The sequence below is a fragment of the Peromyscus californicus genome, unplaced genomic scaffold (assembly GCF_007827085.1).
Source record: "Peromyscus californicus insignis strain IS unplaced genomic scaffold, ASM782708v3 Scaffold_7__1_contigs__length_154581171, whole genome shotgun sequence".
Classification (NCBI taxonomy): domain Eukaryota; kingdom Metazoa; phylum Chordata; class Mammalia; order Rodentia; family Cricetidae; genus Peromyscus; species Peromyscus californicus.
The window spans coordinates 58446710-58464222 of record NW_026294595.1 but is presented as its reverse complement, the minus strand read 5'-3'; the positions used below and the strand labels follow the sequence as shown (position 1 = coordinate 58464222).

The 17513-nt window shown below is 35.9% G+C and overlaps 1 long non-coding RNA gene across 2 annotated transcripts in view; it reads right to left on the bottom strand.

Annotated features, from left to right (window-relative positions):
* The window catches only part of LOC128102228 (uncharacterized), a 102107-nt gene that overhangs the window by 57610 nt on the left and 26984 nt on the right, over positions 1-17513 (bottom strand). For both annotated transcript variants that reach the window (XR_008215359.1, XR_008215360.1), the window contains exon 3: positions 7570-7726. This is a non-coding gene — a long non-coding RNA (uncharacterized LOC128102228). The remainder of the gene's footprint in view (positions 1-7569; positions 7727-17513) is intronic.

The window sequence follows — 17513 nt, the reverse complement described above, 5'->3', positions numbered from 1 at the left end:
TGTGTGTGTGTGTGTGTGTGTGTGTGTGTGTGTGTGTAAGAAGACCAGGCTGATCTCAAATTCAAATTCCCTTTCCCACCTTTTGAGTGCTGGAATTACAGATGCATCCCACCACGCCCAACAAAGGTGAGCCTTTTTCCTTTGTAAAATGGAGCTGAAACTGTGGTGCTAAGAACACAATTGTCTGTGTCATTTCCTTCAGTGATGAATGACACTAAAACATCATAGCCTAGAGTTTTACTCCCAAATCTACTGATGAGACTCACCAGCATAGACCATAATTCCCCAAATTGGAGAATGAATTTCACCCCACACAGTGCTTTGGCATGCCTGGCCCTGACTTTCAGTCTTTTTCATCCATTCATAGGCAATATCTGCTACACATACCTACATCTGTAAAGCACACAAAAAATCATGCTTATGCTAAGTATATGAAAAGTTTAAATGGGTAAATGTGTTTCATGTTGAAGCATAAAAATAAATAATAGAGTTACTGAACACATATGAAGATTTTCCATAAAAACTTCTCTGATATTTCTTTTTGGTAGGGTGACACTGGGATATCATATTCTTATGGAAAACAGCAGTAAAAATTCTACAACACTTTAAATGCTAACATACACACACACACACACACACACACACACACACACACACACACACACAGAGAGAGAGAGAGAGAGAGAGAGAGAGAGAGAGAGAGAGAGAAACAAAATATGCCAGCCAAAGTGTTGTGTTAGACTTATCAAATGGAACTCTTTGATATCATGTCTCCACTTAGATAAAAACAAATATTTCCTGTATTCTTGCCAAATCCTCTTCTACGATTGTTCCACCTATACTGAATTAACATTCTGTGCTAGGTCCACTTAGTTCAATAAGGGTCTTGTTTTGTCTGAAGGTGTTTGCAAATCTTTGTCAGTCTTTTTTTGTTGTTGTTGTTACTATAGTTTGAATGCAAGATCAGCAGCAGCAGATTAAATACACGCGAAAGAAACTATTGTCAAAATAAGTGCATAGCTTTGCTTTCATACTGGGATGGTTTTAAATTGTGATTCTTACTGGCATCTTGGTTAGAGATGAAATGAATAATATTTACATTGATATTTAGTTAATGACTGTTCACTCTAGTATCAAGATATTCATGCATGTGTTGAAAGTTTACAAATCAGAGATTTGGGTATAAATATGAATATTAAGGTGATGTATATCATTACGTTCATATGTATAAATATATACTTTATATGTCTCATAAGCAATGCAGGATTATCTACCCCCTAATATCCTATTTTCCTCAGCTCTAAGAAAAGAAGCAGCCGGGCAGTGGTGGCTCACGCCTTTAATCCCAGCACTTGGGAGGCAGAGCCAGGTGGATCTCTGTGAGTTCGAGGCCAGCCTGGGCTACCAAGTGAGTTCCAGGAAAGGCGCAAAGCTACACAGAGAAACCCTGTCTTGAAAAACCAAAAAAAAAAAAAAAAAAGAAAAAAAAAGAAAAGAAGCAATATTTTCCAGTAGGGACAATTGCCTTTAAACTATCAAATATTAAAACAATAATCTTCTATTTTAAAAATATCATTATTAACATTAGATATCATTTCTATGATAGAAATCAATCAGTGATAATTGAAATAAAATTTATGCTAACAGACAAATGAAATGTTTTGGAATGCTTAGGTGTATCACAGGCTGTCAAAATATAATTACAACAATTGAAATCTAAAATCAATCCAATATTATGATGCAATTAAAAGTGGTAAATAATAAGTGATCAAATAATAATGGTGATTATAATAATCCTCTATAAAGGAATGCATGAATAGATATTGAGGTCACTATAAATGGGAATTAATCCAAACAGTACAATACATAGAAGGTGGATTTTAAGACCAGAGAACAAATGAACATGTGAACATAGGCACATGGTCATCCTGACTTCCATTAAATATGGAAGATAATATACATCCAGATAAAGTGTTCCTAAAAGTAGACAGCCACAAATAGATCATCAGTTCCAGGACAAGATCATTTTCAATGTCAACACTACTATTTGCAGGAATCAATAAGCCACCATCATCTTAAAACATTACTGTAGTTCAATGCATTCTAATAGTTATTAATAAGTGAGTGGTATAAGGGATATAAGTTTTAGAAATATATCTACCCCATTTTAAAAGAATACTTCATCCTTAAAAGTATAGGTAAATATATAATTTCTTGTAATGTTTTGTATTTCACAGAAGAAAGGGTGATATAATGGCAAATTTTATGTGTCTACTTGACAGGGTCAAGGGATGCTCAGATATATAGTAAGACCTTATTTTCAGGTGTATCTATGAGGGTATTTCTAAAAGGTATTGATATTTGAAAAACATATTTAGCAAGGGTCTCCATCATCCATGTTGGCCAGATTTATTCCATCTATTGAGGTTATACTAGCATATTACAAAAGAGAAGAGAACAAGAGAGACACAGAGAGGGAAGATTATCTCTGAGCTGAACATCTATCTTCTCCTCCCCTTGGACATGAAACTCCTGGTTTGGGGTTTTCGTTTACCATGACAATGTAAGTATTTCCCCTCTCTGCTTATCATTGATAGCACTTGCTATTTTCCAACTCTTTGACAGTATTAACCCTACTAAGGTGTGTCATTGCATTTTTGCATTTCCCTCATGATTAGTGTTATTGATATCCATGTACTCACTGGGCAATTTTATGTCTTCTTTTTAAGGAATGTCTTTTTAGCAGGGCGGTTTATTTGGTAAAATATTTGTCATAGACATATGAGGAATTAAATTCAGATCACCAGAGCACATGTAAAAAATTGTGTGTGCTAGCATGCATTTGTAATCTCAGTGCTAGGGAGGCAGGGACTGCAGAGTTCCTGGGAATTGCTACTCTACTTGTCTGCTGACTTGCTGAATTACAGTTTCCATGAGATATCCTGTTTCAAAAATGGACTGTGATCAAGGAAGACAACTGACATTAATTTCTGACCTCCAAATGCACATGCACACTTGTACACACACAAGAACATATATATACACACAAACATTTATCTACAAAACATGTCTAGATCTGTTGGTCTATTTTGGGGTAGTTTTTTTTGGGGGGGTTCCTGTATTTTTCAAGAAAGGGTTCTTTGTGTAGCCTTGCTAATGGTCCGTTTTTAAGGAGGTAATTTGTTTTTTGTTATTGAACTTTTAGATTTTCTTGCATATTCTGGATATGAGCTATGGTGTTAAATTACATATTGCAAACATGTTTACTGATTCTATAAGTTGTCTGTGTATTAGGCTGAGTGTGTCTTGTGCTACGCCAAAGGATTTCAGTTTTTGGTTCTTTAGTTTTTGTTGGTTTGTTGGCTGGCTGGCTGGCTGGCTGGCTGGCTGGCTGGCTGGCTGGTTGGTTGGTTGGTTGGTTGGTTGGTTTTTGAGACAGGGTTTCTCTGTGTAGCTCTGATTGTCCTGGAACTCACTCAATAGACCAGGCTGGCCTTGAACTCACAAAGATCCTCCTGCCTCTGCATCCAAAGTGCTGCAATTAAAGGTGTACACAACCAGTGACTGGCTGCATTTAAGTTTTATGTAGTACTATTTGTCTTCTTTATTTTTTTCCTATGAGATGCCCCCTCCCCACCCAAAAATGCCTGTTTCAATACTCTGAAGTAATTGCCCTGTTTCTTCTGGTAATTTCATAATTAAAGGTTATTCTTGCAGTTTTAAATTCATTTCATGTGGATTTTATAACTGGTGAAAGACAGGGAGGGGTCTAGTTGCATTCATCTGCATGCAGGTGATCAGTTCTTCCAACAGCGATTATCGAGTAGACTGTCCTTCTACAAGAATTTACTCCCATCTTTCTTGACCCTCCATTGCTGTTGATTCCTTCACTTCCAGGATTTCTTGTGGCTTATGGCTCTGTTGGTCTGCATGTCTGTTGTTTTCTTTAAATTAATGCTAATCCCCTGTTATTTTCTTTAAAACAGCTCTGTTCTTTTTAAAGTCAGAGAGCATAAAGCTCCCTGGTTCCTTGTCTTCGTTCAAAATTATTTTTAGCTATTTGCAGGTTTTTATATTGTTCCATATCCTGCTTCCTAAACTAAAACCAAAGGTTGTTACTTGCCCAATGACATGTTAATACATTGCTTTTAGCAAAGGGTTTGGGAAAATGTGTTTACTCTATCTTCTTTCTGAAGTACTTTAATTAAAAAACCTATTCACTCATGACATTTTAGAAAGGAAAATTGACTTAGTGCCCTTAAACTGACTTAAACATGGAAGTATTTCTTTATTATGAAAAATAAGTTCTTCTCTGTGGATTTCCAGTTAAGGGCAAAGAATAAAAAAATATTTGCCGGGCGGTGGTGGCGCACGCCTTTAATCCCAGCACTCGGGAGGCAGAGCCAGGCGGATCTCTGTGAGTTCGAGGCCAGCCTGGTCTACAGAGCGAGATCCAGGAAAGGTGCAAAGCTACACAGAGAGACCCTGTCTCGAAAAACCAAAAAAAAAAAAAATATTTTTTGTTCTGAAATTCTAAGACTCTTTAATAAGTAAATTTCTGAACAAGAAAGTATGTATGAAAATTCCACAATGAAATATATTGCTTTGTATGTTAATTTAAAACAAAGATGAAAAGAGGACTATCTCCTTATGAATGGCACTGTTCTCATTATTTTTATAATCTATAACCCTGTTCCTGAAATCGTGCTGCTTTTGAAACAAGGTAGCAGCCTTCACATAACATAGGAAAGATACCATTTTCACTGGAATAACAGAAAAATCTTTAAAAGAGAGGCATCCAACTTCGTTACTGTTGTTCCCCGGTATGAGTTATATGATGGCAGTTCAATGATAATGACCCACATGCATTTTGATTAATAACAATGTCAAAGAATCCATTTTGGGTAAGGAACACTAAATCAGGCATTCAAAACTTATCAGAATTCTATATTCTCACCTAACTTTTATTTAATTAACAATTTATAGTAACAGAGTTTCATGATATAATTTCAATGATTGCTAAAGTTCAATACATATTAATTACATTTAGTTTCAATTATAATTATAGTAATAAATCCAAGTCCATTAGAATGATGATTACTTAAAATCAGCTTTATGCAGGTGGTAAAGAATAGTTGGAAATAATACATTATCCTGCAAATTCATGTGTGCTAGTGAATCAGTGACTATTCACTATACATGTTATCTGTACCCTGCCCCATAGTTAGGTCTCATTTGGTCTGGATTCCACACATGAGATTAAGAAAATCTCCAATGTGGAGTAATAACTACACTGATAAGAGAAGTGACAGGTGTTTTTGAAAGAGAATTATCAGTCCAGTAATATAAAGGATGCAATAGGTAGAAGTGGAGTCATGACAACGGGCAGAGATACTCTTTAACAGTAGATCTGGATAAAGATCTAAAAGAGGGTAATGGTGTTATAAAGACCAGTGAAAGGACAGGGCAGAGTTATATAGTGCTCTTGAGACAGACCTGATGGTGTTTTGTTAGGAAGTATATTGGAGAATTAAGGAGAAAAGGGAGTCAAAGTTGTTAGCTAGTTTTTAGATCAAGCAGCTATCTGACCTAAAACTCATCCTTTTCTCTGTCAGTCTGCATCAAAGATCACTAGATTTGGAACCATCAAAAACCTGAATAAACTTTGTAACTTCACTTGCTTTTAGCTACTTGCTTTCATCGCTAATATTAGAGGTCACCTAGCTAAGCCATATGTTCCCATTATGTTTGCACCCCTGGCCTGTGGATCACAGTAATAACTCTTGCTCTGTTTGCTTTTTAGAGATTTGGAGGTGGCTTGAACCAAATGAAAATGTTAACTCTTCATTTGGGTCTGGGTGAGTGTCAAAAGTTGACTCTTTTTATTTCACATTTTTAATCTTTCAATTAAAACCCAGTTACATCATGTCTCCCTTTCCTTTCCTCCCTCCAACTCCTCCTATGATTTTGATCTCAGAGGTCCAACTCCTACCATGTTTGACATGACAGGATACATATTCAACATAATGGGAACATCAGCTTTATAACCTCTAATATTAGCAATGAAAGCAAGTTGATCATACATGTGCACATAATTAGTTAATATCCCTTATCTCCAATTGCCTTTCTCCATGCCTCAGATCACTTTGCATCTATATTCCATGGTACCTCCAAGCTATTATCAGGAGCTAAGATTGAGATTCACCCTTCTGTCTACATATATGCTCACATCATAATTTTGGAACCTAGGGCCTATGCTGAGACATTTTGCTCAGCCTTGGTGTAGGGAGGAGGGGACTGGACCTACCTCAACTGAATCTACCAAGCCAAGCTGAATCCCCAGGGGAGACCTTGCCTCACAGGAGGTGGGAATAGGGAGAGAATTGGGGGGGGGCTGAGGGGTGGGAGGAGGGAGGACAGGGGAATCCATGGCTGATATGTAAAATTAAATTAATTATAAAATAAAAAGAAAACTAAATATCTTGGTAGGAGTCACCTATACTTTGGACTCTCCTAGAAGCCAATATGGAAGACACTTTATTTTCCTGTTGGTTGAAGTTCTCTTAATTCTGTCACATGCATTTATAACCTTATTTACGTGACTATGTGTACTGATTTTCCCATGAATAACCATAGCCTCTCAGTAAATAAATGTATGTATAATGAAGAAAGCCAATGCTTGGTTTACACAATTATACTAAAATGTGTGGGGTGAAGGAGTGATCAAAACTAGTCATCTATTTTATCAGCTACCTATGTGCTCACAAGGACCCCAAATTACTTTCCTTTAGCACATTTCATGCCCCAGGACCTGAGAGAAATATCACTATTTGATGAAGTTTCATGTTTGTAGTCACTTAGTAATGAGTGCTTAGGCAACCTCATTCTGCAATGTGCACCATATGAACTGTATCATAAACTATGCTGCGAACAGATTTTTGTCATGTTGTATATGAAATTTTTTGATCAAACTTTTAAATACCTATAATAGCTTGATATTTAGACTATAATGTGCAAGTTGAGAAATTGCTGAGTAAAGCTTCGCTAAGAAAAGAAAACTTCATTTTATAAAATTAATTCATTTGCCTCAAGTTATGGTTATTTATTATTCCTGGATATTAGAAAGTCTGGAAGGCTACAATTTTTTAATTATTTCTTTTTTAAGATTATAATATAATTACATCATTTCCCCTTTTGTCCCTCCAAACCTTCCCCTATATCCCACCTTTCTCTCCTTCAAATTAATGGCCTCTTTTTCATTAATTATTGTTACATGATATATATATATATATATATATATGTATTTAATATATCCTAAATATATTAATACTACATCAGTCTGTACAATGTTGCATATATATATATATATATATATATATATATATATATATATATATATATATCTTTAGTTGCCTGTAGTTCTTTGTGTAGGGTTGAGGCCTCTTGGGCTTTCCCAATCCACGTTAGCATGTCTATTGTTGATGCCCTTCTTCAGCTCATATTTAGGCAGTCATGTTGATGAGACTTTATGGTGTGGATTCTGACATATTAGGAGACACAATTTCATACCAAGCTCACTGATCCTCTTGCAATCTTTCCTAGCCTCACGTCCTCAGTATTCCCTGAGCCTTAGGTATGGTAGTTGCTTTGTAGATGTGTCCACTGGAACTGAGAGCTCCACAACTCTGCATTTTGATTGATTGTAGTTTTCTGTAATGATCTCCATCTGTTGCAAAGAGAAGTTTTCTTGGTGAGAAGTAAGGACTACACTTATTTGTGAGTCTAATGACAAATATTTACAATACAATTAGTGATTATTCTGGCTTAATAAAATGGTGGTTGTAAGTTCTCCTCCAAAATTCTTTTTTCTAGCCCTGGGTAGTTGGCTCTGTTTGCACTACCAGGCATGCCTTTCCTTAAGTTGAGCTAGTGTTAAGCCCTGTTGTTTGTTCCCAATCTTTCCCAACATTTGTTTTCAGTTGTTTTGTTGATCTTTGGGAAGGCTAGAGTTTTGTACAAGTAAATATGTACACAAATGAAATGAGTAATATGGTAACGTGCTGCTTCTTAGTTAATTTGCTGCTGCATAAAAGTTCTTGAAACAGAGCTTGCTCAAAAACAAAATTCAGGACAGAGTGCACTTCCTGGAGGCCAATTATATTATAATTAAGCAAACATTCTCTAAAGGTGATTCTTAGCCTTGCCTAACTTTCAGAATTATTTCTTTTTATTCCATATCTCCAACCATGACTGAGATACATCTATTCCTCATAGAAATCTAGGAGAGAGAGAGAGAGAAAATTGACATTTACAGCATCTCACAACCCTCTAAAGCACAGAGGTAATTAAGAAGTGATTGAAGATTTTACTTTGAAACTACTGAGTGTTTTTAAACAGTTTGGTGGTTTGCAGTTCTGAGATGCTTCAGCTTATCCCCGAGTTCCTAGTTGGAAAAAGTGAAGATTCCAGGAAGTGTTAGCTCTGAGTTACTCATGTTAGTTTCCTCCTCAAGGCTTAACTTAGAGATTTCTCTCTAGTCTTTTCAAAGGTTTGGAAATACCCTTCTGACACTAACCACCTTTTGCTTAACCTAACTAATATAGCTCTGTATTTGCAACTGGAAGCTGGCTTCATCTTGAATTTGATAAATTATGAATCTAAAAAGAACAAATAAAAAGCCTTAAAGTATAAAACACAAGTAACTTATAAACAAGACCTTTTAATTGAGTGCTTTATCCTTCAAGTCTCATTTTCACTAACTTAGTTGAAATTATTCTACATTGAGCATACTATATAATTTTTAAAAAGCATATTATATTATTTTTAAAATGCTCAAGTCATTACAGAGTTGAAGAAAATCATTGAGTGTGTTGATTCTACAGAGATACATAAACCGTTATTTGTATTATCCTATAAAGTTGTGTATTAAAGACTTAAAAAATGGCTTTTTACAAGAGAAAATCCCAGAGAAAGCCTGTTATTTTTCTCTTACAAGCTAGGGGAATTATTGTAACTGATAGTATTAGCAAGTCAACATCATTAAATATCCTCACCAGAAATCTGAGCAACAGAGAAAATTAAATTGGCTTAGCATAATCTGTCATATTTATAAGTGGTCCTTTTCCAAGAACACCTCACCGATCCTTAGAGCCCTGTCACACTAATCAACACTTCCCCTTTAAGGTTGGTAAGCTTTATTCCCAACGTTTTTTTCAAGCATTCAAAGATTAAAAGGTGATGCACTATGAACTCTATAAGGGAGTAAACCTTTTTCTTTGTAACAACTACAAGCACCCTGTACAAATTTATCTATTTTCTTTGATGCAGAACCCCAAACAGACACCCACTGCTCAAACACCTAAAAGATGCAAAGGCCAATCTTTGCCCCACAGCACTTTTCCACACCAGCCATCTCAAGACAAACATAGCAATAAGCATGTGTACCTATATCAAACCATTATTGCTGCCTGAGGCTCAAGCCCTGTGGGGCTAAGATCTTCTACTAAGGAAGTGTGCCAAGAATTTAAAAATAGAAACATCTGTGTTTGATCAAACTGCTTTCTATTTTTAAAGACCTACTCACTGTAGAGACTTTTAGACAGTAATTTGTAATGTTGTGGTCAGGCCCTGATTTTATATCAATTATTCATGAAGTATTTCTTTCAAGTGAGTTTTGCCTTTGAATATTTAAACATCATGTATTTTCATATGCTATTCAAATACTTAACAGAGAGCATCCAGCAGGTTCAATTAAAGCTCATGTCAGAATAAAATAAATTGGTGTGTATGGTAAGCTGTTTTAAAGAATTTCTCAGCTATATTCTTTCATAACTCTAGACCAAGGAAGATCTAAAATTAGAAACATGAAGGGTCTAAATCAGAAGTTATTCAGATGAAAAAGTTTTAATTGACTCACAGCTCCTTGGATAACACTTAATGTTTCCCCATTTACTACATATGCCTGGATTACTATCCAAAACAAGTGTTTCAAAAGGATCAAACATAATCTTGAAACAATGAGCTTCATAGCAAAAGCCTTCCTTGCCGAGAGGTGCAAATCCTACCATGAAGTTTTGACCTGCAGATGAACAGTGCAGAACCACACAACAAAGACATATGTATCAATAAAATCAGCTTCCCTAGTAGAATTACAAGTGTGAAGGATGGCTTTTGAACAACAATTCGCTTATTTTTTTAGATATGAAAATTTTGTGGTGGGTTCTGGTATAATAAAAGAAAGTTTCTTTGTTTTTGTTATTTGTTAAAATCTAGAAAGAATTTTTGAAAGGAAGGAACAAATCCAGAAATATAGTTCCAGTAGAGAGAAAAAGCTTCCATAAGGAAAGGCCTAAAGATTCACAGAGTAGTCATAAAGGGGATAAGAAAGGCAAAGAACAGCTTCCAAAGATGAAGCAGTTGCCCATCAAAACCAGTATCTATTCTTGGGATGGACAACACTGCCCTGGGATATTACATGATTTTGTTTTGGCCATAAATAGTTTGAAAGGATTTTGATCTAGGAAGAAAGGCCCTGTGTTGAGAACAACATAGAAATACCTGCATGGCAGGAGCCTGAAAGCAGTTCAAGGGGAGAAGTTATAGCGCTTGAAGATGTTCAAATGGGTGTTATCACACATGCATCTCCAACATCATCCTGAGAGTTAGGGCAGCCATCACTGTCAGTTTCCAACAAACACTCAGAGAAAGGAGGCATCATCAAGAGCCATTGTCCTGAGACTCTGGAGTGACCCTGAGCAAGTCAACTGACACTTCGGGAAGGTCATTTCTTCATTTATGGAATGTGAATGAAACCAAATAGCCAAGGTGTCTTACAATCTGCAAATCCAACCACTCCATAGTGTTTTTCTATTCACCATGCCTTTTAGGGTTTTGTGTGTTTATTACTGCATATTGGCAATTCAGAGTTTCATTTTTTTTTAGATTATTTTGAACTAATAAAGAATTTATGTCTCAAGAGAGAACAGTTATTCCCACTCAATAATCTACTTCTTCCTACTTGAAATCATTAACATCTGGCCTCTGCAAGGTATGGTGATAAGGCTATTTGAAGCATACAGAGGAGCAGAACATCATATATCCCATCAAGAATATTAGGATATGAAACCAAAAATTACTTAAAATAAAGATAAGTGAATAAAGTTAATTTAAGACACCAGAGAAGTTACCTAATCATCCTTCTGCCAGATTATAATCTATAAAATGACACTAATAACCCATATAATAACCAAAATTAAATCTTGCCATAAAAAGCTTAGAACAAGTGTATCAAAACATAGAAATATTATACCCACAGTTGATATATAGACAGATAAAGATGATTTAAGTGGACTTTTATCAAGCCATAGGTTAACACACTCAGTATACATTAGAGGTCAATTAGATTAACATAGATTTTCCACAAAAACATTCTTTATAAAACTTTCATTAATAAGTTAATAAGTTTTTGAATGCAGTCTAGTCAATTCTCAAAATAAATTACTCAATTATATTTAAGATTAAATATTTACATAGCAAAATGGATTCTAATATTACTAATAAATAATGTTTATTTTCTATTAATAAAGCTATGCATTGAATTTATATAAATGTAAATAGTTTTATAATAAAATATAAAAGGAGATACTATTTATGAGAAAATCTCACTTATAAAATGTTTCTTTAATAGTCATCTTATAATTTATTTGTAATGCTAGGGACAAGTATAGAATAATAGTTCTCTAGAAAATTTATAATTAGAAAGATGAAAATTTTACAAAGTCAATCATTCTAGAAAAGAGATTCTAAGACAGATTCCTGAACATCATTATAAAAAATTGTCAGCTTTTAAGTTAGCAGTATATAATGTGCCTAGAGATAATTCCCAAGAATGACCAATGCCAATTCTGTGTGAACAGCATCCAACCTAAGATGCAGAACACCAGGGAAAGCCATCCCATTGGACAGTGTACTGCCTTGGTAAGCATGCTGGAAATTGGGTCCCAAAGAAATAGCCACTTTTAGTGGCTTAGCATAATAATTTCTTCTTTTGTTTTTTTTTTTCTCTCTTTACTGAAGACAGACAACCCTTAAAGTAAGAGCTTCTAGTCTTAGTTTCCTTCTAGTCAGTGGCTCTGCTCAGAGACTTTTAACTACTGCCTGGATACAGTAAATTGATCATTCCAGAAGATATTTTTGCTTCTGTATTCTCCTTCTCCTTTCCATACTAACACACACACACACACACACACACACAGAGAGAGAGAGAGAGAGAGAGAGAGAGAGAGAGAGAGAGAGAGAGAGAGAGAGAGAGAGAGAGAAGATAGAAAGAGGAGAAAGAGGAGAGAGAGAGAAGAGAAAGAGAGGTGAGAGAGAGAGGAGAGGTACAAGGAGACAGAGAGACAGAGGCAGAGAGGGATGTTGACGTACTGCAACCCCAGGAATGCCTGAAAGAGCCAAAAAACTGCTGCCATGCCTGGGGAGAGTCAGTCATGAATACTTCCTACAGCCTTCAGTAGAAGCACATTGGCAATACTTTTGTTTTGAGATCTTAACTTCCAGAACTATTGGAAACTAAATCCCTGTCATTTTGCCTACCCCTTTGTGGCACTTTGTGAAGTTAGCCCTAATAACCTAACACCCTTCAATACCCATTCCCTTCCGAGAATTTACCTTTGCCTCTTGCTTTGACTAACAGAAGTGTCATGAAATTAAGCTCATTCCCAAAATTAGAGAAATTAAAATCTACTTCACAGGGAGAATTTCACAATATTTGATGGATTTATATTACAACCATCACCATAGTCAATACATTCGGTTTGGACATCTTCATCTGGACTGTGAAAACATTGTTTGTCTTTAAACTTTCAAACTCTCCAATAGTTTTACCATCTTTGGTAGACCTATACCGGTTGTTATAATACCATGGTATTCTAGTGGAGACTTTCTGTTTTTTCTTCACTGAGTCTTCTCATTAAGGTTGGCTCATTCTTTCATGGCTATTTGTGTATTTGTTCCTTAATTACATTACTATGGAACTTAATATCTTGTCTCCTTTGAATTATAATTCAATGTGATCATTTTATTGTTGTTCAAGTTATTCTAGTTTTGGTCACTGTGTCCTTTTGACATGCTCTCTTCAAAACTTTTCTTGAAACATTCTTATTCCTAGGTGCCAGACAATGTTCCAAACTCATCTTCCATCTTCTTTTGTCTAAACCTAGAGCTAACATCTCTCTCTATAACCCTTTTATGATTAGAATATAGTCCTAAGGAATCATGTTGCCAGGATAGCTAAAACTAAAGACATTCTAAAAATTACATGGAAACCTACTACTGTAGAAGCTTTCTAAAAATAATGCATATATAAAAATTTAAATGAAGATAGTTTATAATGGGTCAACAATGGTCCTACTAGATACTACAGGCAAATAAATAAAAAGCCCAATGACAGGAAAGGGTTACCTCCTTTGGAGTTGTTGGCAAGTGAGGCACCATAGATCTTCAAACATTATAGGTCATTGTCAATGCTATTGGTTACCCTCTAGAACTTGACAGTAATGCCCTGTTCCTGAATACACCATACATTTGAGTCCTGGACAAGGAAGTACTAAGCTGGTGGTCATCTATATGCTTCATCCCTACTAGCTAGCTTTCACAGTACTGGAGGCTGCTACTTACACTACCAGAGGACAAAGGAAACACCACTCTTACCATGATGTAAATCCTTTGAGCCACAACAATAACTGATTTGCCAAGGCATGCCCGCTGATGCAATAGTTGCACAAATGTCATAGGAATAGCCAACCACTTTCTGATTGAGTTAAAGTCCTACTCCACAAGTTGAAACCCATACTTGGCACCATTATTGAGGCCAAGAACCTGTCCGTAGATAGATCATAGGTCCTAGTAGAGAACCTACTACTATTACTCTAGTAAATAGACATACTAAATCAACCACTACTAGCTCATCATAATACCCATAGATTAGTACGTTGGTTAACCTTCATCATAGAAGCTTATTTTTGCAATAGATGATGGTTAACACATAGACTCACAACAAGTCAAAGTGTAGAGAATAAGAGATTGTACAATGCCAGTCTTCCACTGCTCCCAAGTCTCATGGACAATGTGATAGAAGAGGAGGCAGAAAGATGGTAAGGGCAAGTGGCAGCTAATGACTACAAGGAAGCAGTGTTGTCTGGATAGAGCAGGGCAATGGCTCATGAGTTCACAGCAGTTGAGCACCATGCACAAAATCCAAGCAAGCTCAGGACAAAGAAAATTCCAGCCTAGAGAGAGGATGCAGGGACAAGATCCCACGCCTAGATAAAAAAATCATTGAGTGTTGATAGCTGCGTGGCAAGGGAGTGTTAGTTTTCTTTCAGGGTTCAGTCCCTGGTCTTTATACTACTTACCAGTAAATGGCGCTTATATAAATGAGCCTAAATGAGCAGCACAAATGGTACTTGGTAGGAAATTATTTAAAAAATAAAACAAGATACAAAGTTGACTGGGTAAGGGAGGGGGAATTCATCTGGTAGGAGTTGGGGAAAGGAGTATGAATATGATCAAAATGCATTGAATGAAATTCTCAGAGAACTAATCAAAAATTTTGAAAAAGAATCATGGTATCAGTGCTAGTTGGGCTTATAGCTGCTAGTGTTTCACTTCTATTGTAGGAGGTGTGTGTGTGTGTGTGTGTGTGTGTGTGTGTGTGTGTGTGTGTGTGTGTGTGTATCTTAAGCATATACTGACATTGTTTATGAATATTATTTGCTTATAAAATGAATGTGACTTTATACTGGTGTTCCAGACACAAATATATTCCTTCAGGTATTAAATGAATTATCCATCTTCTTCCTTTGAGTAAGTAAATATGACTGTGTGGGTGATGTCGCTTCTATGCTTAGGTAACAAAAGATTGTGACTTCCATCTTATTAACATACTCCATTGTTTTCCTAGTTTGCTTGTTTTGATGAAGCATACATATTATTGGTGATAGTTGCCATGTGACAAGGAACTAAGTGTGACCTCAGTATGTTAGACCAGCAGCTTGTTGGAAACAGTGTCACAAACAATCATTGAATGGCTACAGAAGTTGAATTTTCTTCTCCAAAATACCCTCAGACCAACCAGGGCCAATGCCTGACTTCAGCATTGTGAGAAACCATGAATATAAGGATGTCATGGCCAAATATGACTCATAGAATCACAAGGAAAATAAATATATATTGAGTTAAGCTAAATTCTGGGTTAATTTTTTATATAGTATCTCTCTATATAGATAGGTAAATAATATCACTTGAATGTTGACTAATATCACTGGAAGTGTATTTTTAAATGTTTTGTTTCTTTTAAAGTTTCTTCAATAATTTTGACTTTCATAATTTTTTAAACAAATGAAAATTTCTATTTTGGAATAGCTATTTACTCCTAAGACTAATCAGGACACCTTTATTATACCACACTTTCATGAGCAGTCAAGAGGCACACAGAGACTTGCAGCTTCTGGATTGTGCTCCCTGTAAATGCTTTGTGCACTTGTAACTGACTCTTTGTCCATTTCCAAATGAACCTGTGCTACTGTGTTTATATTCTTACACTTAACTCTTTTACCTAGCCCTCAAAATAGAATGCCTGTAGACATATCACATTCCTTTCTTTACAAATATATTCAGTTCTTTGTACGAAGTGTCATATCTAAAATGTATTATTGGAGCTCTCTACTAAAGAAACCTCATACTTGGAGAATGCAACCAAGTGTAGAACAAAAACAATTGTTCTAACCCATCTTCTCTAATGATATTTATTATCATTTTCTCCATCCAACTGGAACTCATTAAAATTATAGATATCCCTACTTTGACTTGCAAATGTTCCAGATAGCATTTTCAATACTTCAAAACTTTAGTCAATAAATTTCATCATTTTGACCTCCTTTGTGGAAACTAAGTGATATAAGTAGTAAATAAATTTGAATCTTTCTCTTCTATCCAGACAAACATTACTCCACATACCTGTTTACCTAATATATCGAGTTATGGCAACTGTAATTTATAAGCATAGAAAATAAATGTGTGCAAATGAACTTTTATTAGAAAAGAATCCGTATTTATAAATCACTGGTGTAGCTTTGAGTTGTGTCAACTTAGCTGGACTGAAGGCTTTTCCTTCTGAGTTTGTATCACTATGGTTCCAAGTCACAGCAGGCCAGAGAGGAAAATATCATGAGGCATGGAGGGCAGGAGTGAGGCAAGCAGCAATGTTTTCTCTTAGAGCACACTGTAGAACTGTCGGCTGTTGTAGCTCCTGTAGGACCTCAGCAACCTACTCATTGGCCTTTTTTCTGTTTTGCTTCAGTCAGGGGCGTCTCCAGATCCCATCAAACTTCCATTAAAGTCCTGGCCTAAGTACATATGAATCTCCAGAAACAAGGATATCAGTTTGTTCTCCAGATCACTGACATGGCTGAAGTTGGAGGATAGTGATGCGTACTACTTTACCACAAAGTGCTTTCCCTCGACTTTGTGGATTCTATTTCATGTTTGCCCTTCTCCACTTCATATGCTCACTTTCTGCTGCCTGACTGCTCACTGCAGGCTCAGCCCCAAATGCAGCAGAAATAGGCTCACCAGGAATGGCTAACCAGATCCCACAATCATAGAAGATAAAACCTGTGAAATAAATTCCTTATGCCCCCATAATGGTTTTGCTCCTTTGTTCAAACTCAGTAGTTTTTATTCCATGCATAGGATAAAGGGCAAAGTATAATAATGCTTTGGACCTTTAAGGCCAGAACTTCCACATATTTTTCTTATAAACTAGGACTTATTGTAAAACTAGGCATAATAAAACCACCTTGAAATGTTATGAGAATTAGAGATAATGTATGTAAAATCCCTACACATAGTAAACCCTAAACAAATGAAAGCTATTATTACTAGTATAAATATTTTATATGATTTTTAAAGTCAGTACCCAAAATAGCATGTCATGAGATATAGGAAGTGATATACATTATACAGATGAATAACTAGTGAAAGCTAGAATATTTATTAAAATATATATCATGCCAATGAAGAGTACAAATAAAAATATTAAAATGTTGAGTTTAGGTTCAACAATCTCTTCATGGTGGCAAAAAAATCAGTTAACAGCAAGTTCTTTAAGATCAAGTTCTTAGGGAAACTGAAGACTAGAGAATCCTACAGAGTCCCCTGAACAATTTTATATTCACTGAGAAAATTTAAACAAAAGCAACTTACCAACTACTAGCTGTGCAAGGGTCCTGTTAGGTATTTAAAAGAGCAATAAGGTATAACTCTCTGCTGTGGGATGTCTTTCTATACGCTGTGAATATGTGTTGCTCTGATTGGTTGATGAATAAAACGCTGATGGGCCAGTAGCCAGACAGGAAGTATAGGCGGGGCAAGTAGATGAGGAAAATTCTGGGAAGAGGAAGGGCTGAGTCAGGAGTTGCCAGCCAGACACAGAGGAGGCAAGATGACAATGC